At 44.5% G+C, this 22,217-nt stretch overlaps 1 protein-coding gene across 1 annotated transcript in view; it reads left to right on the forward strand.

The window, feature by feature from the left end:
• Positions 1-22,217, forward strand: part of LOC147737535 (uncharacterized) — a 202,183-nt gene that overhangs the window by 116,474 nt on the left and 63,492 nt on the right. The window contains exons 4-5 of the mRNA XM_086936123.1: positions 3,665-3,715; positions 5,538-5,656. The gene's annotated coding sequence lies outside the window, so the exon portion shown is untranslated. The remainder of the gene's footprint in view (positions 1-3,664; positions 3,716-5,537; positions 5,657-22,217) is intronic.

Here is a 22,217-nt window from a genome sequence, read left to right on the forward strand (position 1 = left end):
TCTCACAGACACTCACACAGACCCACTCTCACAGATACTCTCTCACAGACTCTCTCAGACACTCTCACAGACTCGCAGACTCACAGACACTCTCACAGACAGACTCTCACAGACACTCTCACTGACTCTCACAGACACTCTCTCACAGACTCTCTCACAGACTGTCACAGACACGCTCACAGTCCCTCACAGACTCTCACACTCTCTCACAGACACTCTCTCACAGACTCTCACACTCACACTCTCACCGACTCTCACAGACACTCTCAGACTCACAGATACTCTCTGACTCACAGACACTCTCTCACAGACTCTCACAGACACTCGCTCACAGAAACTCCCTCACAGACACTCTCTCACAGACCCTCACAGACACTCTCTCACAAACTCTCTCTCACAGACTCTCACAGACACTCTCTCCCAGACTCTGACAGCCACACTCTCACAGGCACTCTCTCACTCCCTCTCACATACTCCCTCTCACTCCCTGTCACATACTCCCTCTCACAGACTCACCCTCTCAGACTCACTCTCCCACTCTCTCTCACTGAGTGGCTCACTCTCACTGACTGACTCTCTCTCACTGACTCTCACAGACTCTCTCACAAACTCTCTAACTGACTCACTCACTGACTCACTCTCACTGACTCTCACTGACTCACTCTCTCCCACTGACTGACTCTCACTGACTGATTCTCTCTCCCTGGCTCGCTCTCTCACTGACTGCCTCTCTTTCTCACTGACACTCTCTCTCACTGACTGACTGACTCTTGCTAAAAGACTGACTCACTAAAAGACTGACTCTCGCTTAAAGATTGACTCTTGCTTAAAGATGGACTCACTCTCACTGACTGACTATCTTACTGACTCAGTCTCTTTCACTCACTGACTGACTCACTCTCATTCACTCTCACTGACTGACTCACTCTTACTGACTGACTGACTCACTCTCTCATTGACTCTCACTCTCTCACTCTCACTGACTCACTCTCTCACTCACTCTGACTGACTGACTGACTGACCTTCACCCTCCTGTTATTTATGCCCCCATAACAAATAAAAACACAGCAAGTGACCATTGGGACAGGCAGATACAAGTTACCAGCATTGAAAGGACGAAAAAAACTCAAGACATTATTTTTAATACTTTAATAATATGGTTGTTTAGTTGTACATAATGCTTTTCTGGTCATATCTAAGGTAACAAAAATGCTTCTGGCGCTTCTTTATTATAACTTTTCAGCATGCTGCAAACTTCTGTACAGCACAGCTTAAAGACATAGGTAAAGTCAATATCTCTGGCTAAACACTTATAAGTTCCCAAAGGCGAGACCTATTGCATTGCAAATGCTTGTTAGTAGTGCTCCACAGATAAAATTGCAGCGTAGTTTCGCCATTCATTGTAGATTTGCATACTTTGCTTCAATAGTAGGTGCGGTTTGGGGCGGGATGCTACACTGCAGGTGGCGCTTAAAACTCTGAGCCTCTGCTAATGAGTCTGCCAAGCGCATTCACTTGCTGTAAGCTACACAAGAGGGTCTCTGAAATTAGGTTGTACCAAAAAAAAACGCTTTGTTTAAAATTAACTCCCAATCTCTGCGAGGCTGATCGAATATCTCATGGGAGAATAGGGTGTAACAAGACATTCAGTGTACTCATCTGACGTTCGCGCTCTCTTAAAACTGGAAAATGTATTTTAAATAAAGGAAAGGGTTGGGATGGTGCAGAGGATATCCAAATTCTCTGCTGAGGAGCTCTGTGATTCTGTGCGTTCGCTTGTTCAAACTCTCTATTCTTCTTTCAGTGTCCTCCAACCCTGCCACACTCCGACCTCCACTATAGCAATGCATTGTTAAGGTCGCATTGGATCATTCTCCAGTATGACGGCATTACCCAACATTTCTACCTCTATGAAAATATAATGTACCCTTATGTTTGTCCCGAGTTGATAGTCTTTTTTTTTTTTTTAATTAATGTTTTTATTTTGGTAAGTACAAAGTACAATAAGAAAGTAAGAATACAAGGAACGGAAGAGCGGCAAAGCGAAACATAAATCAGGGCTACGAGGACAAAAAGATGGCAAGCAATGCAGCAAGACTACCAGCAATTACAAATTATAATACAGCGGGCACACAGTTCAATAGTACACAGTTCAGTAGGACATAGTTGCAAGGGGACACTAGGTTCAGAGGATTATGTGGCTCTGTGGCCAGCAGGGGGTAGGTCAGCTCTAGGGGGCGCCCTGGCTAGGAGGCTGGAGAACAGCTGTCTAAAGGTGGTGTCATACTCAGGCGAGACCCCTCACGTGAATGAGGGCCAGGGTATTTTGAATACCAGTTGAGTCCACGTGAGAGGTAAGATAAGAGATGAAGGGGCAAGATATCTACCGGGCAGGATCCCTGGCAGGGGCAGCGCTAGGCATGGCCAGTGTGGGCAGCTGCCCATGGCACCGCGGCCTTCTAACTACGACTTAGTCCCCAGGAGCCCATCATCCTTTTGAAAATGCCATTGTACCACTTAGAGGTGGGAAACGCACTCCCTCGGGGTGTGCAACCGTGGTGCAGCTCAAGTCCAGAGGCGGGGCCGTGGGCTCAAGGGGAACTATGACCCCCGCATCCCTTTCAGGTGCGGCAGACTGGGCAGGGCAGAGTTTGTGGCCGTGATCAGCTTTGCTTTGCTGGCAACTCTTTCCCTTATCCTAATCACCGCATCTGCACGATAATTGCAGATGCTTGAACTGGTGTGAGGTGAGAAGTGAACCCTGCCCCTGCATGAATGAAACGTGGAGCATCCAGCAGGGCTCACAACATACAAGCATTTGCAATGCAAGGGGTCTCGCATTTACGCGAGGTTGAGCTATTGGCATTGTAAATGACAATTGCTTTTATTTATGTTTTTGTTTTTAAAACGTAAATAAAAGGCCTTGTCATTTACAGTGCCAATAGCTCTAAATCTCGCAATCGCGAGACCTATTGCATTGCAAATAAATGCTTGTTATTGTCCAGAAGAGGTCTGGGGGCATTCATCTTTTAAAGTTCACAGATCACAGCCCTTTGCTTTGAAACCTTAATGGTGTCAGAAAGGCCTCTGTAATGTTGATATGGGTGTTTTTAAAATTACAACTTTGGCATCAAATTAGTACACAGAGGCAGAAACTACAGGGCTGGCTGCTTATCTAGAAACCATTTTTGGGTAGTTTGGTCACGAGGATTTGGATGTTGATGAATGTTTGTGGTAGCGGAGTTAGACACTGCCCGTGATGCTGCTTGTGCTGACCCAGGAGTGGTGCAAGTTAACAAGGACATCACAGATGGTCTCCCCTGGGACTGGTGCTTAAGTGCTGAGGTGTTTGGGTGTGCTCAAGTGGCGGCAGAGCTACCTGTGGCTCTGGGTATGGTTATGAGACCCGATTCTTTTGTTCTTCTTGGTAAGCCGAGACCGTACTTGTTGAATATTCATCCAATGTGAGTGGTGAGATCTGCTTTGCTGGTCTGCCTGAAGTTATGATGCTGCCGACAGTAGCGTGTCTGCTAAAAGCGATGGCGTGACTGGTGGATCTATGAAGCCAAATAAGAGAAAGTTATCTTCCGACATCGCAGTCTTCGTGACTGAGACCAGTAACACTGAAGACTCTGAGACTCACAGCAGTAATTTCTCCTTTCAGAGCATTATTGCTGCAGATGGAGTGAAGACCAGAAGTAAGCACATTACTAAGGTACCAACAAAGTTTAATATTTTTCATTTGCATTAACTGTTTCTCTTTTGCAGCATTTGGAAATGCATTTTCTAGTTTTGTTGCTTTTTGTTTAGTTTTTTCTTGTAGGCTGTTACCTTTGGTTTAAAGGGAATGATGTTGTGGTGTGTGACCTTAATGCTGTAGTTTGCATTTCATTACCATCATTTGCTTACCCTGGAGAATCGCCAGGGTGCAGGAGGTTTGCTGTTCCAGAGTTCTTTCTTCAGCTTCTGGGCAGTTGTCGCTCTGTGGCGATCTGTGGTCCTGTTCTCTGCTCTTCTTGTAGTAGCTCCTATCAGAGCTTCATCCTCCCGCCAACAATAATAAGATACCAGGCATCACCCAGCACAAAACACAGCCTACGATGGGCTACGTCTATCTGCTCGGCACACTTAGAGCGAGGATAACGTTCTCCGGATCTATCAGGCTGTGACTATAACCTAAGGGCTTAAGATGAAATGAAGAGCTTACCTCCTTTCTGAGTGGATCAATACTGCTATGTGCAGATCCAATAGCTGGCATCACCCTGGAGTATGTATTTATAAATCAGATTATGTTGGAAGTAACCTGCAATACAGTGGCACGCAGCACCCTGCCATAGAGTAGGATTTCTCATGGAATTTTATTTCCTGACACATTTATGGAGATTGCCTTTTAACTGGCAGAAGAACAACACTGACCATACATTTGGGTTTGTCTTTAAAATGATGTACACATTAGGAATGGCATTTTGTTCTGCTGGAATAATAACACAAGTTATCTTGCACTCTATGTTGTTGCATGGATTTCTGGCTGCAATGCATTCTATGTTTCAATTCCATGTTTCATTCAAACGTGCTTTCTACAGGGCACATACAGGATATGCTGCTGTAGAGAAATAATGCTCCTGTGTACTGTAGTAGACTCCGAAATATTGAAAAACTTCATGATTTCTCTTTCAGCACTTCATAGTAAAACATTTCAATTTTTGACTCAGTGATTTGGCTGAAACATAACTTAGTACCATTAAAATGGTTGTGATGGGGAACATTCATGTGGCGTTAGGACTGGCTCGACCAGGGTGCTTGGTGACTTGGAGGAGTATGGAGTTGACCACCTTGCCTGGTCCGGTGTGGAACCAAGCCAGCGATGCTTTGCTGCATGCTCATTTGCCCTGATAGCTGGTCAACAGTTTGAGGAGGAGGAGGTGAAGAGCTGGCTAAGTGTGCCATGAGGCTGGCTGTTCAGTGCATCCCTGAGAAGTGAGCTTTGATTCGATGTAGTGTTCCTCTTATACCTCATGCAGTTCACCCTCTCCAAAGCCTCAAGAATTCCTGGTTGTGAAGGCGGCTGATTCTGATTGGGTGCTTGATAGTTTTCCAGAAACTCATGTTCTTGATTGTTCATGTTTGTCAGTAGTTAATGAAACACGCCCAGGCGTTTTATCTCTTCAGTTGACAGAAGCTGCAATAAAAGTTTCTTTGTCGTTGCAAAAAAATATGAATCGTCAACGAGCCTCTGTAGGTCAAAGAATGGAAGGGCTGGGGAACTGTCAGTCATCTCACTGCTAAGCAGAGCAGTGTCATGCTTTATCCTCCATCAGGCCTCTGGGACTTTAGAGACATCCTTTTAATGAGAAAAACAAAACTACAAGTCCCACAAGCAATAGTGGTGGAAGGTGTCATGCATGACCTGGGACAACATCCGATTCAGCACACCCAGTTCAATTTTTTAAGTATTTGACACAATATTGAATTTATAACCTTTTGTTTTTTATGGTCATGAGTCACCAGAATACTAAAAATGTGTCTTTTATTTTCAGGGTCAATTAAGTAATGGTCACCAGCTTGGAAGCGCTGTTAATTCTTCAGTATTTGTCATTGATCTCGATATGTGTCTGGTTTGGGTCTGCCCCTGCATCGTTCCCGATAACTCGCACAGGTAAGGAGCTTGTAGCAGCAACATAAAACAGTCAAATCACTGTATACTGTTTTCGGAGGTTCAGTCCCAGCGACATTATCTGTAACTGAATGCAGACACCCGAGGAAGCATGTGCTTTTAAGACAAGTTGCGTTCACTCACCTGAAGGTGACATGCTTCATCATTGGGTTATACTCTTCACCAGGCCGGCGCTACAATGCTTGGCGGGCACCACTAGAGGGCACTTTGTCGCACATCTTTTATTAAGTATGCCTGATGAGCATAGTAGGGCAGAGGATGTTGTGTCATAAGATGTGAGATTGGTGAAGTCTGAATATAAGATCAACTATCGACCAGTTGCCTCAATATAGTTAACCCCTTCGCTGCGGCGGCTATTCGGCCGCATCGCTAAGGGGGCGGGGGGCCGCGCATCTCTCACACGCTGGTGACGGAAGCGCTCCGTCACCAGCCTCGGGTGAGCTGTGCTGATGACGGAGCAGTTCCGTCATGGCCCCGCCCGCTCAAAAGAACGCGCCGCGCAGGCACGAAATCAGCTCCACGCAGGCGCGTCGGGCGGGCCATGATGGAACCGCTTCGTTATCAGCACAGCGACACCGCGGCTGATGACGGAACGGTTCCGTCATCAGCATCGATGCAGTTAATGTGATCTTCCTGGTCCATGTTGAGATTAAAAACAGTGGCAGAGAAATTGAGGAACTGATGGCCCCTATCACTGTGTGAAAGTGTCGATCACCTATGGACCTGCTGGTAAGCTGGGGTCTATACTTCAGGTCAACGTTTTTCATGCCTTTAGTAGTCATGGAGCAATCTGTTGGCATTTCATTAGGACCAAATATGGGAAAATGGGTAAATGTGCTGTGCATAGGTGATAAGGTGCCTATTACCATCCTACTACCACAGGTGAGCACTGCCTAACAGAGTGCACTAGATACGGTGACCCTCCTAAAATTCAGGACATATTGACTTATCCAATAGCAAAGACGACGCATCAGACGGCACCTGGTTTGAAAAGCACATGCTTCCTAGGGTGCCAGCGTTCAGTTAGAGATAATGTCTGTGGGACTGAACCTCCAGAACAGTATTCTGTGAGTTGATTATATGAAAAATGTGTATTCTGGACTGCCATTTTCCTCGTCATCTCTTATGATATGTAAAATAAAACACAACACACCTGGAGGCCAACACATCTATCATACATTTAATGCAAAAATAGCAAAAGGCCATGCAAACTAACAAGTGACAATTGTCTTTGCAATGGACGAGAGCATCAACCCTATAGCAAGTTGGAGTATATAATGCTAATGCTACACAATGTATTTTATACATTTTTCTCCTAATACAAGTCAATAAAACATGAACATGTGAACGAGGAGGAAGGATCTTCTCTCTAAAGGAATGTGAGGAGTCCGTGAGGTGCAGATAAAAGATACACAGACAAGCTGCAGAATTCACTGTTTCTGGAAATAACACTTCTGTTTGTCAATGTTCAATTTACTACAAGATGCAGGAAAGTGTGCAGACGGACATCACTAAATAAAATATTCTTGGCCCCAATAGAATCATGTAACTTTGCAGGCATATTAAGGCGAACAAACACAATCAAATTAATATAAGAATATTGTAATTTGGTAATGTAATATATTAATGCAGGTTGTGGCATTGATGTGTATGATGTGTAAACAATTATCGGTATTAAAGAAACCAGTATATCCAGTTATGCTTTGTCAATTCCTTCTTCCTAGAGGCCACCACTGCTGCTAGCCAGCTGTATTCAGCAGTGTCTCCTGTGACCTATAATCCTGCATTTGATCAATACCAAAGGTTGTCAATGCTTCTAGCCAACTACGTTCACTGGTGCCACTCGCACCCCCACCACCCTTGGGCCTGTTATTCTTTTACCCAGCTCCAGTCAGTAGTGGCCCCTTGGGCCTGTATGTAAGCCTACTAGCCAGCTCCTGTTAGTACTGCCCCCTGGGACCTGTTATCATTCTAGCCAACTTGAGTCATTAGTAGCACCTTGGGACTAGTGATCATACTAACCAGCTTCAGTCAGTATTGCCCCCCTGAGACCTATTATCTAGCTAGGTAACTCCAGTCAGTAGTGACGCCTGTACCTTAAATCCTGCAAATATTCAAAACCAGAGGTCAACTCTACTGCAAACCAGGTCCTGTCAGCATTTTTACCCTGCTTGTAATGAATACCAGAGGCTAGCGTTCTTGCTAGCCAGCTCCAGTCACCAGTGGCCCGTCACATATTATCCTCAATAGTATCAATGCCCAAGGCATGTGCAGCTGCTAACCTTCCCTAGTCAATAGTGACCTCCCAGACCTGTTATTATGCATATAATCAGCAAGGCTTCATCCTTAATAACACTCACCCCACATCCTTATGGTATATTAGCAATGTAATTTATTTACTTACATCATACTGTAGGTACCGCACTATATCACACGATCCCAAAAACAAATACAATCAAAAATTGCCTAACCATTCAGCACTCCACGTTGTCAAAAATGACCAAATCACACCAAGCACTATAGCCTGCCACATCACATGGCACACTCAGCTACAACATGACCAGATACCACGGCAGAGATTTGGGGCCCTTAATCCTCTGTTCGAGGCATATGTGCTGTAGATGCGCATGCTTTGCATACTCCTGCCATCTTGTGTTGGGTCCGGATGTTTGCAAGTTGTTTTTCTTCGAAGAAGTCTTTCCAGTCACGAGGTAAGGCGACTCCTCTTTTCGGTGATAGTGCGCATGGGCATCGACTCCATTGTTGTTTTTTACCCCAAACTGGTTCGGATGTGTATTGCTGCTCTCCGAAATCGCTCTTCGGGTTCCTCTCAGTGCGCAGTCTACTCTACCCTCAACGGTATTGATTAGGTATGCATTTCCCTGATCTCCGCGTTTCAAATCGATCGACACAAACTCAATTTTCGATAGAAAACCTTGTGGGCAATCGTCGGGCCTTGCTGCATAGGACCAGCCGTCTGCAAATGGAACGGACTCCATTCCATTTCTGTCCTGGGTGGCACACCAAGTACCCTCGCACCGACCTACGTCAAGTTTATAACTTGTGCCTCTCTCCAGAGCACAAGGAGGAAGACTGCGATGCTTGTAAGTCGTTTCGGTCCAAGAGGACTCTACCCGATCATCAGGCTCGCTGACGAGAGAGGAAGCGTCAAAGCATTCAACACACTCTGGATATCTTTGCAGAAGAATCTGACCAAGAAGAGATAAAAGTGTCCTCCGTAGAAGAAGAGGCCCTCTCAATTCCAGAGTCAGATTGCGAGCTCGAAATCTATCTGGAGTCCCAAGATGTGCCTTCGGGACATGCTTTCGGGGAAGAATCTGACCAAGACGAGATAGAAGCATCTGCCGTAGAAGAAGAGGCCCATCTCTGTGCCAGAGCGCAATCGTTGGGGCATGCTGGGGCAGCCATGTGATTGCAATTCTACGTCATGCCAGTACCATAGGCGACTGACCAAATGTGTAGGTTATCATGCGCCCTTTCTGACAACTAAAGAGGCCTAATAAACAGCATTTGGGTGTCAGCTCAATACTTAGTTGTGTGGCATGCACCATTTCTTCGACAGCTAGTTGCCAGAAGGAGTGTATTGCATCGCAGGACCATGGTTAATGTAAGAAATCAGCCCCCCACAGTGTTGCAGCGCAAGCATATATCTGGCAAAGACCCGACCATTCGATGAAGGCCTTGTGGCGTTAAGTAGGTTCTTCGCAGAAAATTCGAATGTATCAGTCGAAAATGGGCATTACTAGAAACCATGCATGTTAGTTCACTGGCCCGCTGCCTGTCTTGATCTTCCATTGGAATGTCAAAGTCTAAATTGCACGCCTCTCGGGCCCGTGTGTAGTGCCTACTGTATCCGATCGCATTGTTCTGTAAAGATGCATAATTAGGTGTCTACATGCTCCATAGGTTAGCAGTATCTCAAGGGTTTGAGTACGCGGCAGAGCTGTCACAAAGCATGACCAGGTGTGCGTAGTTACGTCTGCCAAGCCTGCATCTTGTAAAAATTGCCACTGGCTTAGACCAAACTCTTTGCGGGCATGTTTAAAGGCGATAAGTCTCATCTGGGTACAATTCAGCCTATTGCTCGCATCCCCTTCCCTCCATGCCTGGAAGGACATACTGAGTGCCATCTGCCTGATTGGTTTTAATATCCAGATTGGGAGCTCCCTATGGAATGGTGCGCGCTTAAGTACTCTCACTACAAACCATTGCCATACTCTGGCCGTCTGTCACACAATATATGGAGTATCTCTCGGTGTACCTAATTCCTCCATTAACAGCTCTGGAAGACAACAAGCGTCCACCATTCCCGCCAAGAGCCGCATTTCCCAACTAGGGTCTGTGTTGAGCCATCGAGCTGCGTGTTGCAATTGAACGGCATAATATTAGGGGTCCAAATGTGGGACCTCCCATCCCCCGCTGCATAAGTCCTGGCCAAAGCCACTCTGCTATGTGTAATGGCCTTGTTGAAAGATTTAACAAGACCATGAAGGGCATGATCGGCTGACTTCCTGAAAAACTCAAAAGAAGATGGGATGCCTGCTTTTTGCCTATTGGGAAGGACCACAGAAGGGAGTGGCATCCACCTTATTTTAGCTTCTGTTTGGGTTTCCTGTCGGGACCACTGTGCCTTGTGAAGGAGGGATTGGGGAAACCTCTTGTTGAACCTTGGCAGATATAGTGGACTATGTGCTTGGGATTTGCTCCAGGATGTATGAGTACGAGGAAAAAGCAAGCAAAAACATTGAGGACAGCCTAGCTCCAGAAGCTCTGGTGATGCCAAAAGGCTGCTATGGTTGAGTTCCAGCCAGGGCAGATGGTGTGGATTTTGGGGCCTGTGGATCCTAGGGCTCTTCAAGGTAAGTGGAGTGGACCCTACCCTATCCTAGATAGAAAAGGGGCGGTCACCTACCTGATAGACCCTGGCTCTGACAGGAATCATAAGATGTCAAGCGCCTTACACCCTACTATGACATGGCAGATGTGACCATGCTCATGGTTACAGATGAGGATCAGGAAGCTAAGAGTGAACCTGTCCCTGACCTGTCCAACAATCCAAAAGATGGGTCAGTGGAAGGTGTGGTCTTGTCAGACACCCTACCTGCCCATCAGGAGGCTGATTGCAGGCAAGTCCTAAATCATTTTGCTGAGCTCTTCTTTTTGACCTCTCGCCAGACTAGATGGTGTATCCATGCTGTAGACACTGATGAAAGACTACCTTTCGAGAATAAAACATACAGGCAGACTGAACATGTGAAAGAGAGCATCAAAGCTGAAGTAAGCCTGATGCTGACATTGGGTGTTCTAAAGCCTTCTGAGAGCCCCTGGACCTGCCCAGTTGTCTTAATCCCCAAACCTCATAATCAGGATGGTAAGAAAGTAATTAGGTTTTGTGAGGACTATTGGGGCGTGAATGCTGTGACCAAAAGAGATGCATACCAAACTCCATGGGCAGATGAACTTATTGACAGGTTGGGAGCAGCCAAGTATCTGAGTATGTTTGATCTCACATCTGAGTACTGTCAGATAGGTCTGTCGACTCTAGGAGCTAAATAAATATCTGCATTTTCAATCCTAGATGGGTATTATCAGTTCACTGTAATGCCCTTTGGTTTGAAAAATGCATCTGCCACTTTTCAAAGGTTGGTGAACTAAGCCCTTGCTGTATTGGAATCCTTGAGTGCAGCATATCTGCACAATATTGCTGTCTTTAGCTCCACCTGGCTGGAGCACCTGATCCACCTTAGGAAAGTACTGGAGGCTCTGAGAAGTGCAGGCTTCATTATCACGGCATGCAAATGCCAGACAGGACAGGGAAAGGTTGCATACTTGGGTCACCAGAGACCACGGAGCCTCCTCCGCTCCCCAGGCGCTTGGCAAGCCAAATCTTCAAAATGTTAAAACTCTGTTTAGGCTGCACAGGGATTGCATTTACAAGTGGGTTGGATTTCAACAAACCCTGTAATTATCAGTTGGTTTAAAGACCACACTACCCCTCCCCTAGCCCCAACCCCCTCCAGTATAGATTGCAGTTGGTCAAAGCTGCTTGGCTTCTGGGTATCAGATTTGAACGGGTGTGATAAGTACCATCTATCCATCAGGTAGGGTTGCTTCCCAACAAGTATTTTACCATTCTGGCTAGTATAAAAAAAACCTCGAGATAACCATCAACATCAGGTACCTTGTCTGCCTGAAAAAGTCCAAAAGGAAGTGGTAGGCTGCAGGGAAATAGGGCGTGCAATCATGGCAAGGTCGGTGAGTGAAAATAAAAACGTGTGATCCTGGGCTTATTTTTACCTCTGCTGCGTGTGCCAAAGATGAGCAGAAGCACTGTTTCCTACACCTGTGCCTTGCGAGGAGTAGGTGGCTGATCAGGAAAGTTAGAAACAGAGTAAGAAACTGCACGGCCAATCAGTACGGTGCAGCCAGGGATTAGAATATTACCCAACAACTCAAGTATTTTTTGAAAAAACTTTTTGTATTATTGCATAAGAAACATGGCATCAAATAGACACTTCATCACGACAGTCAGTGCAAAAACGTGAAGAAATATATACAAATATTTACAAAAGTATATCACAGTGAAGGCAACATACACTTACAAACATGGTAAGACAACATATAATCAAATTCATATGGTGACACCAACTATTGTCTGTGACAAAAATTCAAAAGCACATAGTTGCAAATTGAACACTTTTTTTACAAATTGTTAAAGAAAATAAAGCCAGTCCTATGATAACAAAAACCTGTGAACAGGGCGGAACTTAGGATGGAATAGCCTGCCTGTCACGCAACACCTGTGAATAATAAATTATAAGAAGTTGCAAGAAGGGTCCACAATAGTGGTATGAGTTTGTCCCTGTCTGCACCCCTAGTTCTTGACACAGGCTGGGGGTCAACGCGTTTCGAACCTTGTTTATTCTAGGTTCTCCTCAGGACGAGGACTGGATGACGATGTACCTAAAAAGTAATTTAGGGAAGGTGTCAGCTACTGTATATAGAGTATATATTTAAAACAATGTACAACTCGGACTAACTACCCATGAATAAATAGGATTACCTTCTCAGCCAGAATATTAACTGCATGGAGAGAAGGGTGAAGAGCCACTGGAATTGGTCTGGAAGCACAAAAATGAGGACTATCAAAATGTGCGATTCAAAGAGATGTATCACACGTTGACGGGTTGATTGGTTTCAGTAAATATATAATTATATACTGGTACCTGCAAGTGGTGTCAAAGATGCCGGATCAAGTGGCGCCCAGGGCGAGCCGTATTAGTCAAGGACTCACATTCTCTTAATTTTAGTGTTTATAACGTAGAAGGCGGCTGGGGAGTAAAGGTACAGAGTTCACAAGATTAAACTCCGCAGCGGACAGGGTTCGCGCTAACACAGATTCCAAAAGAGAGGCAGAAACGCTTCCTACCTGCACGCGATGAACGCTGTGCGAAGGAGACAAGTCTGCTACAAAGTGTCTGGGCGGGAATCAATCTCTCGCTGTCAGCTGTAAACAGACACAGTCCGTAAATATGCTTGAATGGAAACGATAACTCTGCCGCGTTGAAGATGGCAATAAAGGAAAGCGGCAGCTAACTTACTCAAAGCCTTCTACAGTCAGAGTCTGTAGTCGTCCGTGATCTGCCGGTCCGGTCAGATTAGTGAGTAGGCGCCGCCCTGTGAAAAGCCACTTAAAGGCACGGCAGTATTGGCGGGTTGATATGGTGTAAAGGATCTTGGTCATTGTAGTTCACAAGGTGTAGGGAATGTCGACAGTGACAATGGGGAGGATGTTTACATGTCTGGATGGTTCGTCTATTGGAAAATGATCCAGGAATAAATTACCCGTTTAGAAGCATGACAGATTCACAACAATGGCAAATCATAATCAACCCATCAGAGGAAAAACACATTCTATGTATATCATTTCACTGTACCAGACCGCACATATTTCAAAAATTCAACACATTGATCAACATTGGCCCCTAGACACTCTGGGAATTGTTAATTTGAGCAAGTATTCTTCTACCCGTCTAGCCCCATATTACCAACAGTGAGAAGAGGAAAGACAAGAATGAAAGCATAATGAAGAAAGCCGTAGTGAGAATAAAGAATGCAGACTGCAGCCACAGTCTCACAGCTCAAAGCAGGTCCATTCAAATTACACATGCAGTGCAAGAACTGTTCGGGGAAGATCAGGGTCCCAGGTTGGAAAGTTCAGACATCTCATTTAACCCTGTGTTGGATGTATCAAACTTTAAAATGAGATACGCTTCTTTTTGTGATAAGCGTACATCTGGGTCACCACTGCCACCTCGGATCACTGCCAAAACGGTCCATCGCATGTCATTCACTGAGTGTTTTTGTTGTAAAAAATGGGACACCAAGGGTGCCGTAAGAGTCTTGTTGTTTATACGGGACCTGTGTTGTATGATTCTTTGGCGCACTTCCTGTGTAGTCTTGCCGATGTACAGCTTTCTGCAGGGGCACTGGATGGCATACACCGTATACTTGGTCTTGCAGTTGGTATGCTCTTCGTGGCGCCAGAACTTGTTCCCATCAGTGAAAAGTGAACCTTCCATTGTAATATTGCAGACAGTGCACGTACCGCATTTGCGATGTCCCTTTACTGGCGTTGACCCAAAGATGGTACTCTGGGTGTCTTTTTTTGCCGGTGGCCTGGTAGAGGTGATCATCTGGCCAATGCTCCGATTCTTCTTTAGGGCAAACAATGGTGTGCCAGCGTCTGGTAAGATCTCCTCAACCAGATGCCAGTTCCTTCTGATAATTTTTTGTAATTCAGTGGTATGGGGTCCAAAAGTAGAGACACACACCATCCTCTGAGTGGTAGTTCTAGATCTTTTCTCGAGGAGATGTTCCCTCGGAGTCCATCTGGCTCTCTTCATCGAATGTTTGAGCAGCTTCTGCGGATAGCCTCTGTCCTGTAATTTGACCGTAAGTGCTTGCCCATGAAGATCAAATTGTTGGACTGAAGAACAATTCCTCCTGACCCGAAGATATTGCCCGTACGGGAGATTATCCCGGAGGCTCCTCGGATGGTAGCTCCTATAGTGGAGGGCATTGTTCTTGTCTGTTTTCTTTTGGTATAATGAGCACGTAAGTTCCTCATTTCGGACCGTGATCTCTACATCCAGGAAGGGCATGGTTTTGGAACTGTGGCTGAGACTGAATTTGATGTCCGGGCTCCTGTTGTTCAACCATATATGAAACTCCTCCAAGAGCGTTTGAGAACCATTCCAAATGCACCAGACATCATCTATAAATCTGAGCCATTGCTCAATATGCTCTTTATAGGGATTATCATTTGGAATGGTTCTCAAACGCTCTTGGAGGAGTTTCATATATGGTTGAACAACAGGAGCCCGGACATCAAATTCAGTCTCAGCCACAGTTCCAAAACCATGCCCTTCCTGGATGTAGAGATCACGGTCCGAAATGAGGAACTTACGTGCTCATTATACCAAAAGAAAACAGACAAGAACAATGCCCTCCACTATAGGAGCTACCATCCGAGGAGCCTCCTGGATAATCTCCCGTACGGGCAATATCTTCGGGTCAGGAGGAATTGTTCTTCAGTCCAACAATTTGATCTTCATGGGCAAGCACTTACGGTCAAATTACAGGACAGAGGCTATCCGCAGAAGCTGCTCAAACATTCGAGGAAGAGAGCCAGATGGACTCCGAGGGAACATCTCCTCGAGAAAAGATCTAGAACTACCACTCAGAGGATGGTGTGTGTCTCTACTTTTGGACCCCATACCACTGAATTACAAAAAATTATCAGAAGGAACTGGCATCTGGTTGAGGAGATCTTACCAGACGCTGGCACACCATTGTTTGCCCTAAAGAAGAATCGGAGCATTGGCCAGATGATCACCTCTACCAGGCCACCGGCAAAAAAAGACACCCAGAGTACCATCTTTGGGTCAACGCCAGTAAAGGGACATCGCAAATGCGGTACGTGCACTGTCTGCAATATTACAATGGAAGGTTCACTTTTCACTGATGGGAACAAGTTCTGGCGCCACAAAGAGCATACCAACTGCAAGACCAAGTATACAGTGTATGCCATCCAGTGCCCCTGCAGAAAGCTGTACATCGGCAAGACTACACAGGAAGTGCGCCAAAGAATCATACAACACAGGTCCCGTATAAACAACAAGACTCTTACGGCACCCTTGGTGTCCCATTTTTTACAACAAAAACACTCAGTGAATGACATGCGATGGACCGTTCTGGCAGTGATCCGAGGTGGCAGTGGTGACCCAGATGTACGCTTATCACAAAAAGAAGCGTATCTCATTTTAAAGTTTGATACATCCAACACAGGGTTAAATGATATGTCTGAACTTTCCAACCTGGGACCCTGATCTTCCCCGAACAGTTCTTGCACTGCATGTGTAATTTGAATGGACCTGCTTTGAGCTGTGAGACTGTGGCTGCAGTCTGCATTCTTTATTCTCACTACGGCTTTCTTCATTATGCTTTCATTCTTGTCTTTCCTCTTCTCACTGTTGGTAATATGGGGCTAGACGGGTAGAAGAATACTTGCTCAAATTAACAATTCCCAGAGTGTCTAGGGGCCAATGTTGATCAATGTGTTGAATTTTTGAAATATGTGCGGTCTGGTACAGTGAAATGATATACATAGAATGTGTTTTTCCTCTGATGGGTTGATTATGATTTGCCATTGTTGTGAATCTGTCATGCTTCTAAACGGGTAATTTATTCCTGGATCATTTTCCAATAGACGAACCATCCAGACATGTAAACATCCTCCCCATTGTCACTGTCGACATTCCCTACACCTTGTGAACTACAATGACCAAGATCCTTTACACCATATCAACCCGCCAATACTGCCGTGCCTTTAAGTGGCTTTTCACAGGGCGGCGCCTACTCACTAATCTGACCGGACCGGCAGATCACGGACGACTACAGACTCTGACTGTAGAAGGCTTTGAGTAAGTTAGCTGCCGCTTTCCTTTATTGCCATCTTCAACGCGGCAGAGTTATCGTTTCCATTCAAGCATATTTACGGACTGTGTCTGTTTACAGCTGACAGCGAGAGATTGATTCCCGCCCAGACACTTTGTAGCAGACTTGTCTCCTTCGCACAGCGTTCATCGCGTGCAGGTAGGAAGCGTTTCTGCCTCTCTTTTGGAATCTGTGTTAGCGCGAACCCTGTCCGCTGCGGAGTTTAATCTTGTGAACTCTGTACCTTTACTCCCCAGCCGCCTTCTACGTTATAAACACTAAAATTAAGAGAATGTGAGTCCTTGACTAATACGGCTCGCCCTGGGCGCCACTTGATCCGGCATCTTTGACACCACTTGCAGGTACCAGTATATATTTACTGAAACCAATCAACCCGTCAACGTGTGATACATCTCTTTGAATCGCACATTTTGATAGTCCTCATTTTTGTGCTTCCAGACCAATTCCAGTGGCTCTTCACCCTTCTCTCCATGCAGTTAATATTCTGGCTGAGAAGGTAATCCTATTTATTCATGGGTAGTTAGTCCGAGTTGTACATTGTTTTAAATATATACTCTATATACAGTAGCTGACACCTTCCCTAAATTACTTTTTAGGTACATCGTCATCCAGTCCTCGTCCTGAGGAGAACCTAGAATAAACAAGGTTCGAAACGCGTTGACCCCCAGCCTGTGTCAAGAACTAGGGGTGCAGACAGGGACAAACTCGTACCACTATTGTGGACCCTTCTTGCAACTTCTTATAATTTATTATTCACAGGTGTTGCGTGACAGGCAGGCTATTCCATCCTAAGTTCCGCCCTGTTCACAGGTTTTTGTTATCATAGGACTGGCTTTATTTTCTTTAACAATTTGTAAAAAAAGTGTTCAATTTGCAACTATGTGCTTTTGAATTTTTGTCACAGACAATAGTTGGTGTCACCATATGAATTTGATTATATGTTGTCTTACCATGTTTGTAAGTGTATGTTGCCTTCACTGTGATATACTTTTGTAAATATTTGTATATATTTCTTCACGTTTTTGCACTGACTGTCGTGATGAAGTGTCTATTTGATGCCATGTTTCTTATGCAATAATACAAAAAGTTTTTTCAAAAAATACTTGAGTTGTTGGATAATATTCTAATCCCTGGCTGCAACGTACTGATTGGCCGTGCAGTTTCTTACTCTGTTTCTAACTTTCCTGATCAGCCACCTAGCTCTGTTTTTCAATTATTGAGGTCCAGGTTGGTCAGTAGCAGGACCCCACACCTTCATTGGTGCACTGTTGCGAGGAGTAGGAGCAGGGGGGCTTTTGTCCTCTATCTTATGTGAGCAGATACGATGTAGAGTGCTGGGAGAGGGAAGGTAAGTGTGGGTAGGGGAGTACCTGCATGAAGGGGAAAGGAGAAACACTGGAGGCCCATGCATGTGTCCTAGAAAGTGCCAGGACACATACTCCCCCTACTATACAAGTAGGGGGAGGATACTATGGAATTCTCCCTTAAGTTGGGCACAGGAACTGAGAGACTCAAAGCTTCTATGTTTTTTCCCTTTATTACCTTCCCTACCTTCTCCTTTTGCACTTAACCTCTTAATAATCTTGGGAACTCCCACCGGTCCACCATGACGCTCCTATCAGAGAGAAAAGAGACACCAACTGTTTAGAATCCTTCATCGTGGGTGAACTGGTGACGGGAGAAAATAGTAATAGAATAGAGTAGCTTACACCTCGCATTGTCCCTATTTTTTTGGGAGGAGACTGCCAGTGGCACCATCCCTCAAGAAACCTGTGGAGAGAAAAAGGAAAGCATTACTACATCTGTCAAGACCAAGAAGCTGCAGCCCCCATTCCTTACCCTTTGGAAGTGTGTTCATCTATATTATTAATTTATAAAAAAGCAACAATATCCTAACACCCAAATAAAAGGCAAAATTCACCGAAGAACCAAGTCCTCGAAGCCATATTTCCGCCCTACCCTCCCACAATGCCTTTGGGAAAAGTGTTGGTTGATAACATTTTAAAAGACAGGTAGTCAGTCAAGTCAACCGAAAATGTTTTTCTCCTAATGAACGATTAAGGCTACAAACAGATAAGAAATTAAACACAATGAAAAGGTAGAACGGAATGCAAAGGACATATAGTATTGGGTGGGAATGGTATCTCATTCCTGCCATGCTGTACTGTTGTGGAATCTGCTAGTATAAGACAACAATGCGGATCCATGACCACTGTCTCTGTCTCTGTACTTTTTGACTGTTTCATCTAGAAAGCCATCCCAAAAAAGATGTATGGCGAAAAGAATACTTAGGCCTGCAATCCTGTTTATATTATCAAAAAAGAACTGCTCTCTTAACAGTACTAGACAAGAAAACATGTCAAAGAGGGGCGAGGGAAGTGAGTCTCTCCTAGGCAAAGTCTACATTTGCTTGACTGATGTTTCAGCTACTGATGTAATGCTATTTAACTGAACCTGTCCAGTGAGTCCTTTCTCCGGGTTTTGGCAGTCACAGTGAGAACGCACAGCGCGAAGCAGTGAGAAGAGGCTGCCGCTGTTCCGCCGATCCCCTATATGGCAAAACAAATACCAGTACTGCAGTTCAATTCGACAAAAACAATCATTTGGACATAATGAAATGAATCACTATATTCTCAAAACTTCTTTTTCTGTCTGAAATAAATCCTTGTATTTTTATTCTTATTTAACAAAACACATTTTTTCTTATTTTATAACATTTCAACATTTCTGCACATTTCTTAACGTTTGCATTTTATCACAACCTACAAAACCAAAGAACATTTTCTCATACTCTCAATCATTCCATACAAACATTCATTCAGACTCATTACAAACACACACACTTTCTTTTTACAATATACATTTTTACATTATACAATGAATTTTCAATTGGCAACAGCCTTGGGATAACTTTTTCAAGTTAAAAGTTTGGACACACTGTGAGGATTCCTAAGGCTGTATAAGGTCGATCTACATGTTTCGAACACCCTTATTAGGGGGAGTTCTCATCAGGACCTCGTAGCTCTACCCAGTGGTGGTAGGAGATTCAAAAAAGGACTATCAATGGTTTTTGCGTGCCTCCAAAGTTTGATAATAGGGATGATAATGGAGATGAGTCTTGGTCCCTTGTAGGTTGGGAACAGAATTCAAACACTGTGTTGGAAGCTTTTGCCGTGTCTTATTTTGTCGACAATCTGGTGGAGGACTCGGTGCCGTATTATTCAAGGCCTCCGTCCTATTGATTAACCGAATGCAATGTGATTCCGCAGATCCCCACCATCACTAAGTGGGGGGGAGGGGTCCTGCGGTGGATTTTCCCCTTCCAACCGGACCGTGACCCTACTGCAAACACCGCAAAAGCAACCGCAACCAGCACCATGATTACATGACCTCGCGGCAAGGCTGGTTTAGTGGTTTGTCGGCTTGGAGGTTTTGAAGGGCAGTCACAATTAGCGGGCGGCTGCAGAGTGTGAGCCCGTGCCGGTTCTGGGCATCACCGGAGTGTGTGACGGACGGAATTACATCGGAAAAAGCGCTCTGTCCCGGAGCTATGTGAAGTGATGATGCACTAGAAAAATGGTGCCAGACGCGGAACGGTCCTGAGCGGGGAACTGTCCCGACGAGTGTGCTGCCCCCCGCTGCAATACAAACTCGATATGAAAGGGTGAATGGACCTTCAAGGGTTTTAATTAAACATACAATTCGACAAATGATTCCCAAGTTGAAAATTGTGCTGACTTACACACTTGGTACCGCTAATGCACAGAACGTGACAGCAGAATATTAAATTTGTTTAGGCATGTCACCAAACGGTGATCCTCATGAAAGGAGAAGAGCAACGACGGGTGTATATGAAAAAATGCTTGTATTTAATACTTTCAGTTTGTAATAAATCAGGGTATATGATAGATAAACAAAGTTATAAGAGGTACATTTCAAATAAATCAATCTAGAGAAACCTCTTTACAACATTTGTTGACACTTTCCTGCCTATTTACAATCTAATCAGTTATCCGGTAGGTAAAGTGAATGTCGACGTTTCGGTCTCTATTCTTGTGTTTCAGAGACCATCCTCAGGACATAAAAATCATATCTTGTAGAACCCTTAAGCCAGAAGAGAATCTGGACGATGGAACAATCAAGAGATGGCGCAAGTCGATACAATTGTGATTATTTTCAAGCGCCACTTGTTAAGTTATCTTTATTTGCCCGACGTTGTAAATATTCTCAAGGGACCGGGCCAGATAAATTTCTGTCACAAACAGCCTCGTAGCAAAGAGTGTTCTGCTATTTCTTTTTACTTCAAACGGGCGACCAAGCTAACAGATTATATAGGCGTTAGCCAACGTTCTCTCTTCGCAAACAAATGGGTGGCAACCGATAGGGTCTGTCAATATCTGGTTCGAATATGTCAGCGAAATCCTCTCGGTATTTCACGATCAGCACAAATTTTGAAGTAAAACGAAATAGCGGAACACTCGTTGCTACGAGGCTGTTTGTGACAGAAATTTATCTGGCCCGGTCCCTTGAGAATATTTACAATGTCGGGCAAATAAAGATAACGTAACAGGTGATGCTTGAAAATAATCACAATTGTATCGACTTGCGCCATCTCTTGATTGCTCCATCGTGGCAGAAGGACTGATTCTGATGGACAATTACACGGACATCCAAACGCTTGTGTACTAACTTCGACACTAGAAATTTCAACACTGTCTAATGATACATTACTGATAGCCCCACCGTCAAAAAAGAAAAATTACGGCTAGCATTCCATTTACGAAAGAGCAGGTTGAGGAGCATGCAAAAAAACCTATTTCTATCCCTATTTCTACTTCTATGGTAAAACACAAACCTAGGAATAAGAGGGGGGCTATTAAATCTGCTCACAAAAAGGATGGCAACAGCGAATGTAAAAAGGACAGTCAAGTGGAACATGACCACAACTATGTAAAGTTGTTTAAAAAACTTCACGGTAAATTAGATAGTATCGAAAAATAAGTTATGTCCGAAATTAAATCATTACAGAAAGACGTGGCTTTTTTAACAGATTTGGTTGTAAATAGCCATTCATCAATTATTAAAAACAAATCACCTGGTGCCACAGGTCTTCACCAAAATATACACAGTAGAGTTGTGGAGGTAAGGGACTGTACGAAAGAAAACGGGCCACATAAGTTTAATAAGCCTAGAGGTAAGGTACTGTACGAAAGAAAAGGACCACATAAGTTTAATAAGCCTAGAGGTAAGGGACTGTATGAAAGAAAAGGAGCCACATAAGTTTAATAATCCTAACAAGCCAAATTTGAATAAGGAAATAATAAAGCGACCGGTCGAAGACCAGTGATCGGAAAAAGAAGTCAAAACGCTTGAAAACCCCAATACTTCTAGGGAACATGATACCTCACCCTTACTTAGCAGAGTATTACCAGGCGAGAATGACCCTATCGGTAAAGTATGTTTTAATCTTCCACCCCAGGCAACACCATATGTTATTGTCTTA

The sequence above is a fragment of the Lissotriton vulgaris genome, chromosome 1_1, assembly GCF_964263255.1.
Source record: "Lissotriton vulgaris chromosome 1_1, aLisVul1.2, whole genome shotgun sequence".
Taxonomy (NCBI): Eukaryota; Metazoa; Chordata; class Amphibia; order Caudata; family Salamandridae; genus Lissotriton; species Lissotriton vulgaris.